The sequence below is a fragment of the Schistocerca cancellata genome, chromosome 4 (genome assembly GCF_023864275.1).
Source record: "Schistocerca cancellata isolate TAMUIC-IGC-003103 chromosome 4, iqSchCanc2.1, whole genome shotgun sequence".
NCBI classification, from domain to species: domain Eukaryota; kingdom Metazoa; phylum Arthropoda; class Insecta; order Orthoptera; family Acrididae; genus Schistocerca; species Schistocerca cancellata.
The window spans coordinates 752181353-752204155 of NC_064629.1; the positions used below are offsets into that span (position 1 = coordinate 752181353).

The 22803-nt window shown below is 43.1% G+C and overlaps 1 protein-coding gene and 1 non-coding gene across 3 annotated transcripts in view; one reads left to right on the top strand and one right to left on the bottom strand.

Annotated features, from left to right (window-relative positions):
- Positions 1 to 22803, top strand: part of LOC126184342 (zinc finger protein rotund-like) — an 883010-nt gene that overhangs the window by 522936 nt on the left and 337271 nt on the right. The window lies entirely within an intron of this gene.
- On the bottom strand, positions 17189 to 17263 carry Trnas-cga (transfer RNA serine (anticodon CGA)). The gene has a single exon. It is a non-coding gene; the product is annotated as a tRNA-Ser (tRNA).

Sequence of the window (22803 nt, forward strand, 5' to 3'; positions counted from 1 at the left end):
GTTCTAGAATACTGAACGAATAAAGCCCGAGTACTTGCGCAGCCTCAGGACAAACAACTATAACAAGTTTTTTGTTGTGTTAAAGTTTTAGCGTACGATTATACCTCTTAATGAGCAGATTATGATAGCATTTTAAATTTTCAAATTCGCTCAAAAATTACGCAAAATACTGAAATAAAAAATTTTATTGCTCCTAGAAGCCGTAAGATATGCAACCTCACCTGGTACTGAATTCCAGATTCCCGGTTACTCGCTTAGTAATATAAGAGGTTTTTTCCTTCTCTCCAAGGTCCGATCGGTCGCCAAATGGAAACGACAGTGAAAATCAAAATTCTTTTATTTGCAACATTTAGCTACATCTTCCAGCTACTTGTCTACATAGTCGCCACCACGACTTCACACACCTGTCGTAGTGTGGTACCAACTTTCCAGTACCGTCTTCACAGAACGCAGCTGCCTACACTTTCCGCCAATTCCCTGCGCCGGCCTGCATCTACAGAGCAAACAGATAAGTCAGAGGGAGCCAAATCTGGAGTGTATGGTGGGTGATAACACATGTCCCATCGAAAACGCTGCAGGAATGTCTTTGTCATAGCTGGAGTGCGCGGCCGAGCAATGTCACGAAGAAGCACAGTGGTAGATGACAACATGCGAATCGCTTGTTCTGAACTACCCTTCGTAGACGATTTTCTCGACTTTCCTGGTCAACTTCCTGAACAACATCGTCGGTTGACACTCCCTTTCTTCCCTGACCGCCAGCATCGTGAAGGTCTGTACGTTCTGCACCACTGAGGCACGTTTCTGTCAGAAATCAGGAGGCGACCCTGAATGACAGCACGTACTTCGCACTTGGCGGAAGACTCTATGGTTCTAAGTACCTTTACGAGCTCACTGTGAGCTCACAACTCGAAAGTGCAACCTGATGCGGTCGATGGGCAAACTATAGAGACACTGCACAACACATTTGTTCCAAGTTTCCTCAGATTTTCACCGTGGTTCTAATCTCACGACTGATCGGATCTTGAAAAGAAAAGTTGACGTTGTACATTGCAAGAGAGAAATGTGGCCTTCATATTTGATCTACAACATTATCACCATTAGCCATCTGACATCCGGTACTGATTAAAGACCTCTAGAGTTTCCCATGTATTACCATCGTCTAGCATACGCCAATGCACATTCCATTAAGTCGCCCTATCGTCTATTATATTTTGGAATGCAGCACAAAATTTTACTGCTTTACCCACATTTTTGAAGCCTGTCAATCCTAGCAATTCCCAAAATGATGCATCTCTCCATTTCTCGCTGATCAGCCGTCAATTTTTGAAAAGTTGTCGTTTTAAGTGTGCACGTCTCATTGTAAATAATTCAATACTGATCCCTTGTATTTTCAGATATATCGGAAGTTTCAACTTAAGAAGCTCATTTAATTTACCAAAAGCCCTCCAGCCTATCACCCGTATCAGTTTTTGCTATTAATTATCATACAACCTATATAATTAAATTCAGTGTCTTGTTACTAAATAACTGTTAGTACTGATTTACAGGAAAGTGAGTCTAAAGCTTTCTCAAAATGTATAAATCCAAAGTAAAGTGGTATTTCATACTCATTGCTACATTCTACAGTTTCATGCAGGCGAGGCTTGTACTCCATTGTTCTACTTCCACTATTAAAGCCAGCTAGTTCCCTTACTTGACTGAAATGCAACATTGATTTTGTAAGTGTTTGGTATTACGTTAGGTGAATTATTCGTACATAACGGAGGGGAAGCTGATACCTCTACAGTTTTTTACGTCTTGCAGTTCTCATTTCTTGTGAAGTTGAATATTAACAACATTCTTCCAAATTTGGAAGACTGTCCTTCTCCGCAAACAATTTTTCAAGTTCCTTTTGTATTACTTTCCCTCCGACTTTAATCACTGCTCTGGAGAAACACCATCTTCTCCAGGCGCCTTCTCTTTCTTCATACTCGAATGGCTTTATACACCTTATCTGGCATTATACGTTGATTAAACGTCTCTAAAAAGGTCACCATCATTAACAGGTGATGTGTGAAAAGCAATAAGGTAAAAGTGTAAATAAATTAGAGTGATAGTGGCACACGTCGGAGGGTGCCTCCTACTGACGCATGCTTCATTTTTAAAGAAAACATCGCGAAAAATACAAGCGACATCCTTCAGTGGTTCAAATGGCTCTGAGCACTATGGGACTTAACATATGTGGTCATCAGTCCCCTAGAACTTAGAACTACTTAAACCTAACTAACCTAAGGACATCACACACATCCATGCCCGAGGCAGGATTCGAACCTGCGACCGTAGCAGTCGCGCGGTTCCGGACTGAGCGCCTGGAACCACTAGACCACCGCGGCCGGCCATCCTTCAATAGTACGATATATGTGCAGATATTGAACCCTTCTCACCGTTGCATTACCAAGAGCGGGCAATTATTTCATATCTAATATTTCAGATTTGCATAAAGCTACAAATTACAAAATTATACTCGTAGAAAAAAATCAGACGCATGACGGCTGTTACATTTGGCCTTGTTGAGCAACGTTCGCTACACGTGTTGTTAATCGGGCAAAACTGGTTGCAGTTAGTCTATTACGAAGAGTTTCGCAACATCTGATTTCATCTCTTGTTCGCGAAGATATTCGAAGTGATAGTCTGAGATTAAATGTACCACCTAGTTTTGTTGTTCATCTTACAGTTTATGATCGGAAATGTAACTGATTAAAACTTTTAATTGACTTGATTCACAGCTACGTCACAGGTGGCATGCATAAATAACAGCGAAAAATAACGGACGGAGGATTTAATGAGGGATTTAACGCCCCACTACCAACGTTCGCAAATTCATGGAATGGAAGGATCACATCACACTGTGACCATCATTCAGGTTCATGCCAGAGGATAAGGTTTTGTGAAACTCTAGATTAACTGCAATAACTGTTTGCCAAACTATCATTTCAACTGTCCGGCTAACACGTACATGGCATAAATTTATGATTGATGGTATTTTACGAACGCATTGTTGACTTTTCCACAGTCTTTGTCGCTCTCTGAGAATAAATAATGTGCTGTGACAAAATCCATTTCTTCATTATGTATGACAGAAAGAGGTGCCGCAGCTATAAGTCACTGCACCATATTTCGCGACAAACATGATTTAAATCCCCGTACGTCATGCATATTTCGGTTCCGTGGTTTCCATATATCGACGCAGGTGATTGCTGAAATTTAGTTTTAGTAAGCACATGAGCGATTTTCTTCCTTATCATCGATCAGTTGAGCTCCAGTACAGTGTGTCTAATAATCTAGGCGTCGACGAAACGTTAAACTCTATAGTTCCTTTTCTTTTCCTTTAGGATCTACTAATATATTTCAGCTAGCGAATATTCGTGATTTTAACAGTTATTTCGTGTTTTCATTTCACAGAAACGCTTTCACTCACAGAAATAGCGCATAATTAACAAATTAAAATTGCACATCATTGTTTGACAACCCTTGGTTTTAAGACGCATTTCGAATACTGCTGCTGATAAATGTTTTGTGACACATTGCAGGTATGGTACCAACCACAAGGACAACAATGAGGTTCGAGTTGACGCCTATAATAGAGAAAAAAGTTTCATGCGCAACCGATTTGAATTACTTTCCGCATGAACGGACACTCGACTTCCGACACTGCTGGAAACAAGAAGAATAACAGACGCAGGCAGCCGCTGTTTTCCCTTACACTTGAACAAAGAAAAGCTAATTATGCAGGGCAAACCACTAACATGAAAGCGCTTGGACGATAAAATGGCCAACTATGCGGAAGTTGGTCGTCTCACTGGAAAACCGGCAGATGCAGCGGAGCGCACCATATTCCGTTGACCAACAGCCCTCTCCTTTCCAAAGAAAGCTGTTACCCTTTCCCCACAAAACACGAGAACGCAATTCGGAGTTCTCCACTAGAAAAAAACTATATAAGTACAAAAAAAGGACAAGAAAAGCAAAAGTAAAACATGCAGATGATCCCACAGAGTTATATATTTTAGACGGTGTGCAGACATTTTGAGATAAATGCGATTGTGAAACGATGAAACACATGAAAAGAGCGTATTTCGAAGTGAAGAAACGAAACAAGTGACGGAACAAAGGGTATGGACGAATGGGAGAAAGCAGAGTCATAATTGTTATAAATTCCAAACAGGCTGTTTTTTTTTTTGTATATAAAATTCTACGTTATACCACCACGATATATATACAATGAGAGTCGGGGGCGAGGAGAACGAGAAAATGTATCAATTTGACATACGGAACCATGGTCCAAAATTGTCTGAGTCGGAACATATTAGGGAGAATTGTTGGCAGCAGATTCTCTTCAGTATCGATAGGTACCTCGTACGCAATATTTTACGGGGAAAAAATGAAAATTTTAAGGGTTTCCGAAGGCATTATAATGCTGTCAGAAACGGCAAAGGCCTCGGAGGATCAGATGAACGGAATGGGTAATGTCTTGAAAAAAGCTTTAAGATGATTATCAACAAATATAAAATAAGGGTAATGGAACGTAGCCGATTTAAATCAGGCGTTGTTGAGAGAACTAGAATAGAAAGTGAGGCACTAAAAGTAGTAGATTAGTATTTTTTTATTTGAACAGCAAAATAATTGACGGTGGCTGACGTAGAGAGGGTATAAAATGCAGACTTACAATAACAAGAAAAGTGTTAACATCGAATGTAAATTTAGGTGTTAGGAAGTTTTTCGGAGGGTATTGATCTGGGACTGTAGCCATGTGTTGAACTGAAACGTGGACGTTAAACAGTTGAAACAAGAAAAGACTGGAACCTTTTAAAATATTCTGCTACAGAGGAATACTGAAGATTATATGAGTAGATGGGATAACTAATAAGAAAGTACTGAGTAGAATTGAGGAGAAAGGATATTTATGGCACAGTCTGATTAAAAGAATGGATAATTTGTTGAGAAACATCCTGAGGTGTAAAGAAAGGGTGTGTGGCGAGAGGTAAGAGGTAAAGAAAATGACGGCTTCACTACAACGAGCAGGTTTAAATGGTTGTAGGTTGCAGTGGTTACGCAGAGATGAACGGACTTGCGTACGTACAATGGATTAGAACACCGTGGAAAACTGCAGTGAAGCAGTTTCGGACGGAAGATAACAACAAAAAAATCGCAAGACTTTTCACGTGGTACAACAATAAGAGGACAAGTATTGTCGGACGTGCTGGCCATGAGACGATGCCTCTCAGAAACACAGTATTCACCGGAGGGATTGAAAGGGGTGAGGGGGAGGGGGTGAGGGAGGGAGGAGGAGATACGGGCCTATTATGCAACAATTGAGACTGGCCGCCCCTATGTTCACTACAAGTCTAATGACTTTTCACTACCATAGTCTGGGCAGCCTCAACGGCTCATACAGATTATTGCGACTACGAACATTCCATCGTTGCTTGCACGGGCTTCATTTCAGAAGAGAAGGTTTGCAGCAAGGCAAGGTGCTGCAGAACCCAGTGGCTTGAGACGTCGCGATGCCGGAGGTCATCAGGCGTCAAAGTTTGTACTTTTTGCTGCTGTTCAGTTACCACTTTACATATAGGACAACACGAAACACATTTTCTAAGCAAGCGGTCGACTGCTGATTGAAGGCCCATCTTCCAGAATAGCAAGAGCAAGCAGGCTGCTTCCGATTTAGAAGCCTGTACGGCTCGTTATTCTCCTCAGTCGGTACACTGTGGTACCAATTATCATGTTTCCACAATCTTGGAAATATGGTGTGCGTCGGATGTCTCTTACATGGATACTTATCTCTATAGCACTTGTCACATTCCCTGAAGTTTCCGTTAGCTTGTGCGTACACCACTATTATGTCTGCAAATTTTCAGTACACCGCCAGTCACTATGGCTCATCGACTACACAACTCAATTTATTAAGTCAGACCGTTACATCAAGACCCGTTATGCCACTTCACACATAACGCCATCTGCAGTACATTAGTTTATCTCCCTTTCCTCTAGGTTGGTCGGGTTTGGCTACCTTACTCTGTTGGAAACTAAATAAAAAATAAATCAGTTCATTACGCTGTACAAACAACGATTTGTAGGTTCTCGTATTCCGCTGATAGAGTTACCTCATTACACTTTTGGCTCTATAATGTTCGACTCAGTCATTCTCGAACCATAGCCTCTCATCTTAAATTGAAATATTTTCTCTTCTTCATCATCCCTGAAATTTCGTATCATCATCACGGAAAAACACTGCTTTCCTAATAGTATCAAATTGGGAATAATTTTTGGTGTGGTCTTATTTAATGTGACACACGTACATAAAACCTTTTTGCTAGCATTGTGTCAGTGCTCTTCTTGTCTCTTTGTAACAATCATCGTACTGTAATAATTACTCATATGTTTTTGAAGCCGCCGGCTAAAGTGGCCGAGCGGTTCTAGGCGCTTCAGTCTGGAACCGCGCGACCGCTACGATCGCAGGTTCGAATCCTGCCACGGACATGAATGTGTGTGATGTCCTCAGGTTAGTTAGATTTAAGTAGTTCTAAGTTCTAGGGGACTAATGACCCCAGAAGTTAAGTCCCATAGTGCTCAGAGCCATTTTTTTTTCGAAGCAAATAAATAAGTTGCGTTAAATCCGCCGATCAGTTTTCAGATATAAAATTTCTACCATGATCGATATTGAGTACCTCACATGGATTTCTGCACTCTCCTGTGAACGACTACTGGGCTTCGTTGCTATATATACTGAACGAGGTGGCGCAGTGACCAGCACGCCGCCAGCCGGAGTGGCCGTGCGGTTCTAGGCGCTACAGTCTGGAGCCGAGCGGCCGCTACGGTCGCAGGTTCGAATCCTGCCTCGGGCATGAATGTGTGTGATGTCCTTAGGTTAGTTAGGTTTAATTAGTTCTAAGTTCTAGGCGACTGATGACCTAAGAAGTTAAGTCGCACAGTGCTCAGAGCCATTTGAACCATTTGAACCAGCACGCTACATTCGTATGCAGGAGTAAGACGCTTCAAATCCCCTTCTCGTCCACTTATAAGTGATTAGTGGTTTCCCTAAATCTCATAACGCAAATGCAGAGCTAGTTGTTGCGAACAGGACACCATCGATTTCCTTCCCCTTACAATAAGTTTGTAATTGGCGTTTCAGCGAGTCGTTTGGAAGGGAGCAGTCTTTCTTTCTCGAACATCACGTGGACGTTTTATTGCCTGTTTCGCAGGCATATGCAGTGCCCGAACACTGTACTATACTCCTTCAATCTATCAACCACAAAGTTATTTTATCCGAGCTATAACGGCCTCATTGAGCGAGGTGGCGGTTACGATACTGCACTCGTTTTCGGGAGGACCGCGGTTCAAATTCCCGTTCAGGCATTAAGATAAAGGCTTTTTGTGATTTCCTTAAATCACTTTAGGCTAATACTGGGGGAGGGGAGGGGGTTACATTGAAGAGCAGCATGTGTTGTGATCTCGTCGTCGTCCCAATACTTCTGTGGCCACGTGATTTGAGGCGCATATCACGGATTGCGCGGCCCCTCCCACCGGAGATTCGAGTCCTCCCTCGGGGATAGTTGTGTGTGTATGTGTGTGTGTGTGTGTGTGTGTGTGTGTGTGTGTTTTGTGCTTAGCATAGTTTAAGTAATGTGTAAATCTAGGGACCGATGACCTCAGCAGTTTGGTCCCTTAGGAATTCACCCACATTTGAACATTTGAATACTTCTGTGTTGAATTAATACATTACATATGCTCCCACATAGTTGGATATGGAAGCAACAACACGTTAGTAAATTTGTGTTTTTTGTAACACTTATAGACCTATTATAAAACATGACACTAACAAAGCAATCCAGTTGCTCATAAATACGATCCTGGTTATTTACAAAAGAACATCACGGTATTCCATTTACGGTGTCTTACTTTATAGTTCAATCCACTTGCTCAAAATAACTAATATGTCCATTTCGTATATAGTTATGAACTATGTCATCAAAAATTTTCTGGGGTCTCTTACTACCTTCTTTCTTCGCGCTAACTGAGGCCCGGGTGCTGGTTTGTTTAGTATTAAATTATTCGGGGAAAAGAGACTCATAGAATGAGCAGAGACACATGAAGCACCGGAGGACACTGTACAAACTTTAATAGTATTCACTCTCGTGTAGTCATGGTGGATGCTGTAGAACCTAAAACATGGGCTCTTCCTAGCTTGAAGGCCGCACCAAGCAGGTGAGAAATGGCTCTGAGCACTATGGGACTCAACTTCTGAGGTCATTAGTCCCCTAGAACTTAGAACTAGTTAAACCTAACTAACCTAAGGACATCACAAACATCCATGCCCGAGGCAGGATTCGAACCTGCGACCGTAGCGGTCTTGCGGTTCCAGACTGCAGCGCCTTTAACCGCACGGCCACTTCGGCCGGCAAGCAGGTGAGAGACCCCTATTGACGGGCCTTCCTTGCCCCGTGGACCAAGCGTAGCTAAATAGCACGTAGAAAATATTCTGCACCTGCCTCATTTTCCTTCTACATGAAGTGCTGCAGAAAGTAGCTTTCATTTAGAGAATAGTGCAGCTGGAACAGAGAACTTTCGGGTTTCTGCAATATATATTACTTCCATTTACAACTAAATGTTGAAAAAAACTTTGGTGTTCAGTCAAGCAAAGGAACAAGCTGGCTTTAGAAGTGGGCACTCAGATGGTGGCAGAAATTACAGAATAAGTGTGAATTACCACTTCGCCTGGGATTCATAGTTTTTTACTCACTTTCATCTAAATCTGTACTAACTGCTTTTCAGAAACAAGGCATTGGTGCAATTTGGGTTAGTAAACCGAAGAAATTATGTATGTCAGCGATTACACTTCAACGGAAATGCGGGAAACTTAGAATTAGATGTAGAGTAAAACCATTCTCAGCAGAACTGGAGAAAATTCCCAAATCCTTAAACTAAAGAAACAAAGAAGGAATATGTGTTAATGGAATATATCTAAACCACTTTTTTGCGAATGACTGTTTGCCTTGAGTGCAGATGAACTTCAACAACGACTGGAAGAACGTTAGTATCGAAAGAAACGTAATACAAACCAACAATGAAATTATAGAACCGCTTATTGAGCTTTTATATTTAGGACTGCTGATGACATCAACGGGATAGACAAGAAATAAAATACACACAATAGTAAATTGACGAGTGCTTGTGGCAAACGAGGACTAGTAGAAATTCTTGGGTGACAGAAGAGAAAAAAATGGTTCAAATGGCTCCGAGCACTATGGGACTTAACTTCTGAGGTCATCAGTCCCCTAGAACTTAGAACTACTTAAACCTAACTAACCTAAGGACATCACACACATCCATGCCCGAGGCAGGATTCGAAACTGTGACCGTAGCGGTCGCGCGGTTCCAGACTGTAGCGCCTAGAACCGCTCAGCCACTTCGGCCGGTGACAGAAGAGATATTGGATTTAATTGATAAAAGGAGAAGATATAAAAACACAGAAAATGAAGCAGGCAAAAAGGAATACAAACGACTCAAAAATGAGAGCGACAGTAAGTGCAAGATGGCTAAGCAGGGATGAGGACAAATGTAAGGACGTAGAGGCATATATCACAAGGGGTAAGATAGATACTGCCTATAGTAAAATTAAAGAGACCTTTGGAGAAAAGAGAACCATTTGCATGAATATCAAGAGCTCAGATGGAAAACCAGTTCTAAGCAAAGAAGGGAAAGCAGGAAGGTGAAAGGAGTATATACAGGGTTTATACAAGGTCGACGTACTAGAAGGCAATATTATGGAAAGGAAGAGGACGTAGATGATGAAGAAATGGGAGATATGATACTGCGTGAAGAATTTGACAGAGCACTGAAAGACGAAAGTCGAAACAAGGCCCCGGGAGTAGACAACGTTCCATTAGAACTACTGATCGCCTTAGGAGAGCCAGCTCTGAAAAAATCTACCATCTGGTGAGCAAGATATATGAGACAGGCGAAATACCCTCTGACTTCAAGAAGAATATAATAATTCCAATCCCAAAGAAAGCAGGTGTTGACACGTGTGAAAATTACCGAACTATCAGTTTAATAAGTCACGGTTGCATAATACTAACACGAATTCTTTACAGACGAATGGGAAAACTGGCAGGGGTCGACCTCGTGGAAGATCAGTTTGGAACACGTGAGGCAATACTGACTCTACGGCTTATCTTTGAAGCTACATTAAGAAAAGGCAAACCTAAGTTTCTAGTATTTGTAGACTTACAGAAAGTTTATGACAATGTTGACTGGAATACTCTTTCCAATTCTGAAGGTGGCAGGGGTCAAACACAGAACGAAAGCCTATTTACAATTTGTTCAGAAACCAGATGGCCGTTGTAAGAGTCGTGGGGCATGAAAGGGAAGCAGTGGATGGGAAAGGAGTGAGACGGGATTGTCGCCTACGTCAGATGTTATTCAATCTGTATATTGAGCAAGCAATAAATAAAACAAAAGAAAAATTTGCAGTAGGAATTAAAACCCATGGAAAAGAAATAAAAACTTTGATGTTCGCCGATGACATTGTAATTCTGCCAGAGACAGCAGAGGACCTGGAAGAGCAGTTGAACGGAATGGACAGTGTCTTGAAAGGAGGACATAAGATGAACATCAACAAAAGCAAAACGAGGATAATGGAATGTATTCGAATTAAATCAGGTGATGCGGTGATGCTGAGATAATAAGATCAGGAAACGAGACACTTAAAGTAGTAGATGAGTTTTGCTGCTTTGGGATCAAAATAACTGATGATGGTCGATGTAATGATATAAAATGTAGGCTGGCAATGGCAAGGAAAGCGTTTCTGAAGAAGAGAAATTTGTTGACATCAAATATATATTTAAATATCAGGAAGTCTTGTATGGAGTGTAGCCATGTATGGAAGTGAAACATGGGTGATATATAGTTTAGACAATAAGATAATAGAAGCTTTCGAAATGCTGAAGATTAGATAGGTAGATTACGTAACTGATGAGGAGATACTAAATAGAATTGAGGAGAAGAGAACTTGACTAAAAGAAGGGATCGGTTGGTAGGACATGTTCTGAGGCATCAAGGGATCAATAATTTAGTATTGGAGGGAAGCGTGGAGGTAAAAATCGTAGAGGGAGACCAAGAGATGAATGCACTAAGGAGATTCAGAAGGATGTAGGTTGCAGCAGTTTCTTGCAGATGAAGAAGCTTGCATAAGATAGAGTAGCATGGAGGCTGCATCAAACCAGTCTGTAGACTGAAGACAACAACAACAAGAAAACAATCAAATGCATCGCGGAATAGACGGGAGTGGAAGATATAAATATGACTATAATGAAATTGGCATGACTGTGGGCTGGACATGTAGCCAGGCGGAAGGTTGGTAAAGGAAAGAAGGGAGATCTTTGCTGGATTCCAAGAAATTTGAAAAGTCCGAAACTATGGAGAAACAGGGTTCTGGGTCCTGATCTCAGTTTGCTGTGGTGCCCCTAAATTAGTTCATGCGAAAGCTTGGATGATTATTTCTACAAGCAGCAATCTAAAAGTTCCCGTTTGAGGGCGTTGCTGCAGCCTATATGCAACGTAGCGTGAAGCTGATGCTGGCGTATAAGCACCGACATGTAGGCAAGAGATTGGTGTGGCATTTTTGTCTTTCCTACGTGGGTGCAGTGAATACGGAAACGTAAACTATGGCGACATTACCACCAATAGGACTAACGTGTTGTTATTTTTTTCTTGACTCCCGAAGGACAAACGCCGCTAGATATTCATCCGAGAATGAAGAATGTGTATTGGATAGCATGTCTGTTAGAACCCACTCTTGTGGTAAATGTTGCGCCAAGTTCCGTGCTGGTCGCGAATCGACAAAAGTCGCCAGGCCAATCGCAACGCAGAAGTTAGGCCAACTCAAGCGGGAGACACTCGAGCACCCGCCCTATAGTACGAAGGGTGTCCAGAAAGTAAGTTCCGATCGGTCGCGAAATGGAAACGACTATGAAAATCCGATAAAGCTTTGCACAGATGTGTTGGGCAATGTCTCTAGTACGACCCTAGATAGCAACACGTCGCACTTCTCATTTCTGAGCTCACAGTGAGCGCGTAAAGATGTCTAGCAAATAGTGTTTCCCGCCAAGTACGAGGGCCTGGTCAGAAATTTCGCCTGAAGCTATGCAGCCAACATTATGTAAGTGTCGTCCGGTTTCTTCTTCAAGACAATTCTCAGCCGCATTCTGCAGGGGCAATGAAGATGCTCCTGCATCGTTTTCAATTGGAAATGTTTGATTACCCACAATACAGCCCGTAATTGTCTCCCTCTGAGTCTCATGTCTGCTCACATGAATCACTGGCTATGAAGACAACATTTTGGCACAGACAACGAGCTGTGGGCCAGCGTAGAGAATTGGCGGAAAGCACTGGCGGCTGCTTTCTATAACGAGGGTACTGGAAAGTTGGTACAACGCTATGACAAACGTCTAAGTCCGATCGGTGACTACGTAGAGAAGTAGCTGGAAGGTGCAGCTAACTGTTACAAACAAAACATTTCTGATTTTCACTGTGGTTTCTACTTCGCAATCAATTGGAACTTACTTTCTGGACAGCCCTCGTATCTCTCCTCATGCTATTATCACTCCTTCGGTTCCTTAAGAAAGGATTGGAAAGGTCGACGATTCCTGTCCTACGAGGATGCGCAGCAGGCAGTTACTGACTCTTCCATGCTGTAGGACAGGTTGTTTCACGAAACGGGTATCTTCGCGGGATTAGCCGAGCGTCTGAGGCGCTGCAGTCATGGACTTTGCGGCTGGTCCCGGCGGAAGTTCGAGTCCTCCCTCGGGCATGGGTGTGTGTGTTTGTCCTTTAGGATAATTTAGGTTAAGTAGTGTGTAAGCTTAGGGACTGATGACCGTATCAGTTAAGTCCAATAAGATTTCACATACATTTGAACATTTGAAACGGTTATCTTCAACCTGGTGCGTCGGTGGGATGAGTGCCTCAGTGCTCACAGCGGTTTGGCGTGATTGTCATATCGATTCTGCTCTGAGCGACCTTCGAACGGAAACTTTTTGATAGCCTCTTATACATACCAACGTTCACTTGGTCGTCCAGCTATGTTAGTGCTCTGTTTCCAATGACGTCTGATGTCAACAGAATATGAATTCTATTTTTTCTTTGACTTTGGTTTTGTGGAACTTCACATGCTGGCTAAACACAGTATGTAAAAGAATGAGAAAAGCCAAGTACTGTCCCTAGACGGACTCTTCATTAGCACTGTCTGTAACAGCTGGCCACTATTGCCGAAGTTGCACTTATGTCCAAGTTCCAAATATCCCTAAACTTGGCGCAGCCAAGCCAAAACAGAGGGCGAAATCACAGATAAATTAGTTCTTTAAACAAGACTGTCTGCCTTATCAACATTTTTCTCATCCCGCGTCCGAATGTATAAGTGAGAGACCAGCCACGACAGTTACAAAACCTAATAGCCCGGTTCTCAATCTGGATACTTGATTTTGTCGTCCATTACTGGTTAATTTTGTTAATGCGCAACTCTGTTCCGTCATTTGAGATATTAGCCAGAAAATCCTTGTTAATAAACACGTAAGTTCACCAGACGATAAGTAATATGTTACATTTAGCACCCCGAATAAAAGTATTGACGTGTTCAGTGAGTTGCATCTTACAGCTCTCAGATACTGTAGAAAAGACATTTTAAAATATTTAACACTCAAGCTGCCATTTATTTATTGGCTGACTAGTTTAGGGATTTACTCATTTTCCCAAGTCGCGTATCTGCGATGGCACAAATAGAACTATCCACACCAAACATATCTTAAACCCAAATAAGTGACTTGTGAGAAGGGAAAAACCCAAAACTAATCGGTCAGTAAAGAAACATAAACTAGAGTCGCACTTGGGATGTCGATAGGTCGAAGTCTACCACGTAAATTGAACAGGATACCGTGGATGAGAAATAAGTATTGCAACAAAATATGTAACATTGCAACAGCAGTTTCCGTAATTATACAACGGTGATGGCAACGAAACCACAGTAAAAAAAAAAAGTAAAGATAAATTTACAAGTACACGGACACATCGTTTTCGGACCACATAACCAAGGTAGATGGCTCAAGGCCAAGCTCGCCAACCCGTATTTGCTTCATTAAATTGTTCGTTTTTGCCTCTTAAGATTATGGTGGACTGAATTCCGTGTGTGCTTGGACACCCGCATGTTCCGCTCACGTGTATCACCTTACTTTTGCCGTACTGTGAAAATGAGGATGTGGGACTTGCCGGTGTTTGTAAGGGGGTGGGTAGAGTGAAGACTGCCTAGTCCCTGTTAACGGATTCTCTAACTCTGCTTCCCAATAACTTCATATAGAAGTACTGAATTCTTTTCAAAATGACATCGGAGTTCTATAGTACATGAAGAGTGATATCAAACAAGTAGTCCAAGGTAAAAAAAAAATCATTATTTTATACTTGAGCTTTTCTGTTGTGTAGCATCATAGACATTTACGAAAGCAGTGTCCAGCGAAGTAAATACATACTATCCCAGGTGCATTGTTCACCTCTGCGGAAAGCACAACATAGAAAATGGACGTAACTAGCTACAGCTTACAAAGCCTATTGCAAATATCTACAGCTGCACACCTCATGAAATAATTTGGTTCAAAGATGGCTCTGAGCACTATGGGACTTAACATCTGAGGTCATCAGTCCCCTAGAACTTAGAACTACTTAAACCTAACTAACCTAAGGACATCACACACATCCGTGCCCGAGGCAGGATTCGAACCTGCGATCGTAGCGGTCGCGCGGTTCCAGACTGAAGCGCCTAGAAGCGCTCGGACACACCGGCCGGCAAATAATTTGGGAAATTGCAGCTTACATAGAGCTTTAGATTAAAACAATCATTTAATTTTTGAGTCAATAGTACTGTAACGGCCAACCACCGGGTCAGGAGGTGAAACAGTGGTATCTGCAGTAATGTTTTATTTACGTGATTTCTACAATGCACACTGTCTTACCTGGTGCACAGGAAACAGGCTGGGCTCCTCGGTTACATATCGGCGAGGAATGGTAGTCACCACACTCCGCAGCTCACGTAGCTTGCGACAGGTCAGGCACACTGCCTGGCAGCAATGTGGCGTGGGGTGAGGCAGAGGGCCCACAGACCCACCTCTGCGGATACAATGGGCATCAGGACTCTCCAAGATGGATGCACGCTTACACCTATACCCACAGCATCTTCCGGATGGCAGCCGTCGTGAAGGTGGAAACCCAGGGCTCGCTCAGCACACGCAGCATACAGTCAGGAAGGCAGTAATCTTAAAGCCGGGCGGCACTCCAGCAGAAGGGAAGCTTGCAGTTAGTCGGTTTGGCCCCTCATCAGAGGAAGACCCAGTAGGTCCGCATCTTCTATCAGTCACGGCTGTGGCAGTAGCGTGCGGCAGTGGAGTGGTTTAAATGGCTCTGAGCACTATGGGACTTAACATCTGAGGTCACCAGTTCCCTAGAACTTAGAACTACTTAAGCCTAACTAACCTAAGGACATCACACACATCCATGCCCGAGGCAGGATTCGAACCTGCGACCGTAGCGTTCGCGAGGCAGTGGAGTCCCACCACAGCCGACAGGCTGCAGTGTCGTAGTGGAAGTCTTTAGACAGGCAGCAAGCAACAAACCACGGTTGGCCAGTAGGCCTAATCTGTAATTAGCGAGGCTGTCATTCCGCAGGGATCGGTGATGTAGACAGAATGATCACACACCGAGGAGGAGATGTCTGGAACTGAAGTATTTAAAGGCAGACATGAAGTCTTTGTAGCATGTTAGGCGTGCATTTGCCCTCGTATAACACTTTGGAGACCGCCCACTTAAAAGAATATCGGGCCTAGGAAACTGGACAAAAAGGACCTGGCTTCAAGATTTATTTCTCATATATTCTTTAGTTATTTAAAATAATGATGACAGAACGTATAATTATCCTTCCATGAAAAAATTGTGGGGTGAGTTGTTGAGCAATTTCTTCCTCTTAAGCTTCCAAAATTTCTTGCTCAAGCAACAGACGTGGTGGATTTGTAGCAGAATTACAGCAAACTGTGAAACCTAGCGAGTACACACATTCAGTGCGCTCATACTGGCTCAGCCATTCGTGTCAGTAGCCGCTACGTTCGCTAATGTATCTTTCAAAATAATTCTAGAGATTTAAAACCGAAGGCAGTAACAGTCAAGAGACAGATAGCGAGACGTCCGTACATTGTTCTCATACGAAATGAATCCAGTTTTAGAGCGATAGGTGGCTCAGGCGCTGTGTTTTTAACATAAAGTTGTGGGCCGAGCTATGCTCGGGATTCTTTTCCAAAGTGTTAACCAGAGGTGTGAGAAGACATTTTGGATGCTGTCATACTGCACCATTTGTGCTCCTTGCTATGGCTCTACTCGCTCTGTGGGAATGAGTTACAAGCGTTGCCCTGCTTTTGCAATATTGGCTCTCTTCGTGTGCTCTAGGTTATGAGTGTGACGCACGGTCGGTTGTTTGTTTTAACGGCTGTGTCGAGCAATAGCTTCTTTTGGCGACAGTGTCGAGCAACAGCTTTGGAAATTTATTAGTGCACCTGGAACGGCTTTGCAGCAGTACTCGGCCTTTTCAGCGTCGTTCCATCTCACAGAATTGTGTGCAGGAATTCAGGCTTATGTCTCAGTAATTTCCCCTTCTACTGAGCCAGAAAGTTTGCACGTGATTAGCTAATGAAATCAATTTCAGTTGATTTGACATTGTGAAGACAAAATAGCTTCTCAAAGGAACGGAAGTTCGACAGTCAGCTACAGACGACTTGCGAAAAGACCCCACTTCGGACTCCTGTTCATTGTTTCATGTGCGATGATTTAAATCCTCCTGAGAAGCGCGTTGATTTGCCTATAACACAAAGGAAATTACTGTTTATTACTTTTTTGTAGAAAAATAAATGTCTATTACAGTAATACATTGCTGCAGAAAACACTGCAAAAGTTGACTTGTACTAAAGTATTGATACTCCAAATACAAACTGCTGAAAATAAACTTTTACACCACCCTCATTACTTACATGGTTGGTGTTTCTTTTTTTTTTTTTTTTTCATTGGATACTTCTTTCGCAGCGGAGTGAGCGATGATATGAAACTTCCTGGCAGATTAAAACTGTGTATCGGACCGAGACTCGAACTCGGGACCTTTGCCTTTCGAGAGCAAGTGCTCTACCAACTGAGCTACCCAAGCACGACTCACGCCCCGTTCTTCATATCAGCGCTCACTCCGCTGCAGAGTGAAAATCTCATTCTGAAAATGTATGCTACCTGCGACCAGCTAACTTCTCGTGATTTCATCTGTAGTAGTGTCAATATGTGATGCATGTGTATGGCTTTTCGTTTATGAAATCATACCACTTTACAGTGCATCCAAATACTTTTCGATTTCAAATAAATATGTCTTACAAGTTGGGTGTTTTGGGAGAGAATACCACAGTATTCATAATCCAAACAAATAGTATTATCGTTTCATCAGGCACACAGTAGTAGTGCGAGTACGACAGTTTCGTTTTGACACTATGTCCCTCTAGAAGACACCGTTTATCCACTATTGAAACATATGTGGCGTCAAAATCACTCTTATATACACCCGTTACATTAAGGATCACTAGTCCCTCTCTACGACATATTCCGATTACTCCATCTATGTAATGCTGTTTTATTTCTCAATGTATGTGTGGCGTCATGTATCTTCCATCTCACTGTATATGTAACAAACTCCGTATATTTTTGCCAAGGGGTCTACGACCTCTCTCAGCATTCAGCGAAGAGCTCTCAGTCATTTTGGGAGCAGATGGTGCTGTGATTCTAATAGCTTTCGTCCTTGGTACAAACTTGTAGCTTTCTGAGAAAAAATCAAATAACTCTTCAGACACTGTAATCTACTCCTTATTTCACAACTTTCGACTACTTTGTATGTATAAATACAAATATCCTGTATGACCATATTATATCCAGATTTTACCGTATTTTCGACATTTGTTACTGTGGTTAAACTGCCTGTTGGCTTTTGTCTTGGGTTCTCCAGCCGACGTTTGTTTGTTAATTTTTCTGACGATTCGCTAGCGCGACTCGCTGAATTTGTCAACGCTTCACCATGCACTGCTGATGGCGGACTGAACTCGAACTCACGGCAACAAATTATGTGACCTGGCGCGCCCGCCCAGGGGCTTTTCCGTGGGCATTTCCACTACTGTTGCCGCCTTGCTACCTGCAACAGTCGTTCGCTGCAGCACGGGAATCCAGGATCCGTCCACCTTGAGGCTTCCTTATTTCTCATTGAAGCTATTGTCGTGTTTGTGTGTTTCTATAGCTTCTCTGAATAAGCGGGTTTGATAGCTCTTCTCTACAGCAAGAAATTCCGCGTCAGCGAATTTTACTATGAGGTGCCACACAGCGCATTCTCCGCCACGACCGAATTCCCCTCCTCCTCCAGCCTGAAATGCCGCTTATGCTCGGTGACCCTGGTGTTGTTTGAGCTTCCAGTCATTTCAACACAGGCTTTTCACATGTACATAGTACGCAGTATATTCCCGACATTGCAAGTGGGTCCCATTTCTCTTTTACCGATGTGAGACACTCTTTGATATACTTTGTCGGCTTATAAACAGTCTTCACGGCCTGTTTGGGCAATATACGGCCGATTCTGTCCGTCACTCTGGGAATGTATGGCAGAAAGGACGTACCCGACATTTCGTTTTCCAATGTTTCAGTCCCAGTATGTTGGATTCTGTGACACTTCTGTGCAACAGGTGGTGTACGTGTCCCTCAGGACGCTTTCCAGGTACTGCATCTCGCATATGAGGTGCTGCGGCTCACATATTCGTCTTGCTCGCGTTTCGAGCGTGTCAATCATGCCTCTTTTTCTGGCTCGGGTGAATATTTGACAGTTTGTCCAGGTATCGGTCCTTGTGTGTCTGTTTTCGGTACACGCTTTGTCCTAGGTTTTCACCATCCCCCGTGACCAGCACATCTAGAGAAGGTAGCTGTTGGTCCTTTTCTACCTCCATGGTAAATTTTACGTTGGCATGGAGGCTGTTGACGAGTCTTAGAAAGTCACCGAGCTGCTTCTCATCATGGTTCCACACAACGAAGATTTCGTCGACATATTTTTACCACACCTTAGGTTTACAAGGCGCCAAGTCTAGTGCCTGTGCTTCGAAATTTTCACGAAGAAGTTGGTGATCACTGGACTAAGAGGTTTATCCTTGGTGACACCTTCCAGCTGTTTGCAGAAGTTGACATTCCACATGAAATAGCTCGCGGTGAGACATGCATGAAAGAACTCGATGATGTCTTCTGGGAAAATGGAACCGATGTGCTCCAGAGTGTCACTGAGCGGTTCTTTGCTAAACAAAGGAACAACGCAAAGCTGACCAGGATGTCGTTCGCTCCAAATTTTAGTTTCTGCAGCTTCTCAATGAGATGTCCTCAGTCCTTTTGTATGTATCAGGCTTTCCCACGTGCAGCTGGAGCAGAGAGGTCAAGTTTTTCGCCAGTTTATACGCCGGTGAGCCATGGGCGTTAACAATCGGTCTTAATTGAACATTCTTCTTATTATCTTCGTTGATCCATATAGCTGACGTGGTAGAGCTTGTGTGTTATGTAGGTCCATCTGTATGTAAGCCGAGAGAGAAGACGCCTTGCCGGCCGCGGTGGCCGAGCGGTTCTAGGCGCTTCAGTCCGGAACCGCGCGACTGCTACGGTCGCAGGTTCGAATCCTGCCTCGGGCATGGATGTTGTAGTGTCCTTAGGTTAGTTAAGTTCAGGTACTTCTTAGTTCTAGGGGACTGATGACCTCAGATGTTAAGTCCCATAGTGCTCAGAGCCATTTTGAACCATTTAGAAGACGCCTTGATTAACCGATTCGTATCCCGTATGATCCGCTGCTTCGGATCAGCGCTTATGAGCAGAACACCCGGGACCTATTAGATCCTACTACTTACCGAAAACTAAGCGCTTATCCGGCGCAGCGGATCACAAGAAATACGAATCAGTTAATCAAGGCATCTTCTCTCTTCGCCGACATACAGAGGAACCTGCGCAACACAGAAGTGTTGTATGGATTACCAAAGATCCATAAGAATAATATTTCGTAAGACCTATTGTTAGAGCTCCTGGCTCATCAATGTATAAACTGGAGAAAAACTTGGCCTCTCTGCTTCATCCGCAAGTGAGAAAGCATGATACGTACCTGAAGGACTCAGGACATTTCATTGAGAAGCTAAAGAAACTAAAACTTGATCACGAAGGATGGTAAAAACCTGAGACACAGCGTGTATCGAAAACACACGGGCCGATACCTGCACAAGGTGGCTCCATCAGTGATACATTCGGCATATTACTCGGCGTGGGTGCACCGAGGTTAATTCCAGGTTAATATCCGGCAGTGGATCCACTAACATTATACCTGGGGTATTGTTCGGAGTGGATCTAACTGCGCTACGTCCGTGTTTCATAGGAAGAATCTCAAGGAAATGTAACACATCCACGAAAGATGTCCCTTAAAAGGGGCTCGTTTGACCGATTCCTGAATATTGATTGTCAATCCTGGTCTCTTATCAAGTAGGACTGGTAGATGATATAGAGAGGATTCAATGAAAAGCAGCACGTTTCGTGACGGGTTCATATAAGTGTTGATGTAGACGTGGATATAGGAAGTGTCTGAAAATGGATCCACGTATTGAAAATGGATCCACGTATGTTAAGTTCAGGGCAGCATCCTAGTGTGGGAAAATGTCCACATACCACCAGAGGTATAGTCCGAAGGTGGATCCACTACAGTACGCTTAGGGGTGGAAGGAGGGCGGGGGTGGGGGGGGGGGGGAGGCGGCCGGAGGGATGTAGGAAGAAATACTGTCAACAAACTCCCTCCATAGCAATCGATCTAGGTGTGTGTGTAAGTGTATTAGCTCTGTCTTTGGCAGTTAGTGTAATGTAATTTGACATTTAGAAGACGTATAGCTTGTAGGTACTCTGGCTGGGTTTGGGGTTTGTATCTCAGTTCCATGGTAATAATAGCAACCCACACCTGGTAACGTAAGAAATAATAGCATATATACACTTGTGCATTCACCTACTGAATATAGATAAATGTGGAAAAATGGCAAAATACTAAAAAACAGAAGAAATGGAAAAATATGGAGAAGACAGTAAAAAATGTCAAAAATACGGTAAAATCTAGTTGTGATACGGTTATACAGGATATCTGTATTAATACATAGGCAGTAATCGGAAGTTGTGACTTAAGCGGTAGATGAAAGTGTCTGGATATCTCTTAGATATTCCTCCAGAAAGCTACAAGTTTGTACCAAGGAAGATAACTATTAGAATCACAGCACCATCTGCTCCTAAAATGACTGAGAGCTTTGCGCTGAATGTTGAGAGCGCTCGCAGACACCTTCGCAAAAATATATGGAGTTTGTTATTTATACAGCGGCGGGATGGAGAGATATGACGACACACATACGCATAGAACTAAAAAGCATTATACAGACACAGTAATCAGAATATGCAACACCGCATATGCGTTAACAGTCGAAAGATGCGCACTCTAGTGAGACATAGTAACAAGACAAAATTTTCATCCTCACACTAGTTCTGTGTGCATGACGAGACGGTAATGTTATTTATTTAGATTCTGAATGCTATGGTATTCTCTCCCAATACACGTGCGTTGCAAATCGTATGTATTTAGAATCGGAAAGTATTTAAATGGAAGATTATGGTTCAACGTCCTGTCGACATCGAAGTCACTAGAGACCGAGCACAAGCTCGGAATGTTTCAAGGATGGGGAAGGAAATCGGCCGTGCCCTTTCAAAGGAACCATCCCGGCATTTTCCTGGAGTGATTTGTGAAAATAACGGAAAATCTAAATCTGCATGGACGGACGCGGGTTTGAATCATCGTTCTCCCGTATGCGAGTCCAGTGTGCTAACTACTGCGCCGCCTCGAGCGATGTCGGAAAGTGTTTGGATGGAGTGTAAAGCGATAAGATTCCGTAAACGCAAAGTAATACACATGAATTACATATTGACACTACCACAGATGAAATAATGAGAAGTTTGTTGATAACGTGTAGTATCTCCCCATGATGAAGTAGTTATAAACAACGATAAGGGAGAAGCGGAGCTTGAATCTTATTGGTGCAGGGGTGAGAGGTTTCCCGCGATCAGTCTAGGGACTCCCCACCAATTTTATATCGCACGGGCCGGCCGGAGTGACCGAGCGGTTCTAGGCGTTACAGTCTGGAACCGCGCGACCGCTACGGTCGCAGGTTCGAATCCTGCCTCGGGCATGGATGTGTGTGATGTCCTTAGGTTAGTTAGGTTTAAGTAGTTCTAAGTCTAGGGGACTGATGACCTCAGATGTTAAGTCCCATAGTGCTCAGAACCATTATATCGCACGACCAATATCGAGATACATCATCACCTAACCTACATGCCTAAGGTGTGTTGGTACAACAGGAATTACCCCAAATGATCTGGAGCAATTGTTGGTAGCCCCCCGTGAGGGGGAAGCAGTGCAAGTGTCCTTGGATTTACTAACAGAAATGTGTAACCTGACACTTGAAGTCCGTATCAGTAACCTTGAAATAAGATCGTTATCTTGGCTCGTATTTTATACTGCTTATCTGCTGACCCTTTGAATCATATCTGTTCCTTTAAGCCGCTGTTGTCGAGGCGTTACAGTCTGGAACCGCGCGACTGCTACGGTCACAGGTTCGATTC